Genomic DNA, 1,601 nt, shown 5'->3' with positions numbered 1-1,601 from the left:
TAATCATATTGTTTAGCTATGCATAATACTATCTTATGATTGGTACTGACTGTTTGCTAAACGAATACAGAACATGGTGAACGCGAACCAACTTGCTGAGATGGTGGCCACTTTGGTCCAAGCAATGACTGTACAAACGAATGACAATGCACATAGGCGTGCTGCTGAGGATGCACGTGAGCTACACCGGCTTCAGAGGGAAGCAGCCCTGGACCAGAACAGGGGACTGAATGATTTTAGAAGGCAGGATCCACCCAAGTTCACGGGTGGGACTGACCCGGACAATGCAGATCTATGGATCCAAGAGATTGAGAAGATTTTCGAAGTACTGCAGACGGCGGAGGGGGCCAAGGTGGGCCTGGCAACTTATCTACTGCTGGGCGATGCTGAGTACTGGTGGAGGGGTACCAGAGGAATTATGGAAGCTAACAACGAAGAGGTGAATTGGAACTCTTTTCGTGCTGCATTTCTAGAGAAGTACTTTCCAACTAGCGCTCGAGACGAGCGGGAGGCACAATTTCTGACCCTTTGTCAAGGGAGCATGACCATACCTGAGTATGCTTCCAAACTGGAATCATTGGCTAAGCACTTCCAGTTTTTCAACAACCATGTTGATGAACGCTACATGTGTAAGCGATTTCTGAATGGGCTGAGAGCAGACATCGAAGATTTAGTGAGGCCATTGGGGATTATGAGGTTTCAAGCTTTGGTTGAGAAGGCCACCGAGGTGGAGCTGATGAAGAATAGGAGGATGGACCGGGCTGGAACTGGGGGACCAATGAGGTCGAGTTCCCGAAGCTATCAAGGAAAAGGAAAATTTCAGATGGAGAAGCCTTATCAGCGTCCTGTGGGGGAAAGGTTTACCCCAGGATCGTACAAGCCTATGGTTGCGGCTGCTGCTGGAGGAACGGGAAACCAGATTGCAACCCAAGACGTGGAATGCTTCAGGTGTGGAAAGTTGGGGCACTATGCAAGTGCGTGCTCAGAATCGAGGCCCAAATCAACCGGGGCACAACGCCAGTCAGTGTAGGGCACCCAAGGCGGAGCCGTCTGTCAATGCTGCAAGGGGAAAGCACCCTGCTGCTAGAGGAAGAGTTTATATCATGGACGGTTAGCCAGAGGTGAGCGCAATAACGATGGTAACCTTCTAACTATTCTTTCTCATTCTAGTACAACATGCTCTTCATTACTCTCGTAGAATGTGCAACACACCTAACTTACTTATACCGTTTAAGCTTTGACCTTATAGTTAATACACCTATTAAGACTTTATTTGACGGTTACTCGTGTTTAAACTATAGAAGTTACACGAGGTTTAGAATGACACGCTAAGCCTAGAAAGTAGTCTCGCACCGATGCGTTTATAAGGAAGCTAGAAGCTGAAGAATGAATCTTAGAGAAATTCCTTATGGGCAGTATACGTGTTATGTTGAGGGTGTGTGGTTCCATAGCGGAATCGTTAGGGACTTGATATCAGGATATTTGTGGTTACTGAATGTTAGGAACTCATTGACTGTTCCAGTGGGTTTTTCTAAATTTCCACCTTCGATGTATTAGGCCTGATCAACTTAATATTGAGGGGATGATATTCGGAATCACAG

Source organism: Lotus japonicus, chromosome 6, assembly GCF_012489685.1.
Source record: "Lotus japonicus ecotype B-129 chromosome 6, LjGifu_v1.2".
NCBI classification, from domain to species: domain Eukaryota; kingdom Viridiplantae; phylum Streptophyta; class Magnoliopsida; order Fabales; family Fabaceae; genus Lotus; species Lotus japonicus.
The sequence above is the reverse complement of the archived record's forward strand: the minus strand, read 5'-3'. Positions refer to the sequence as shown.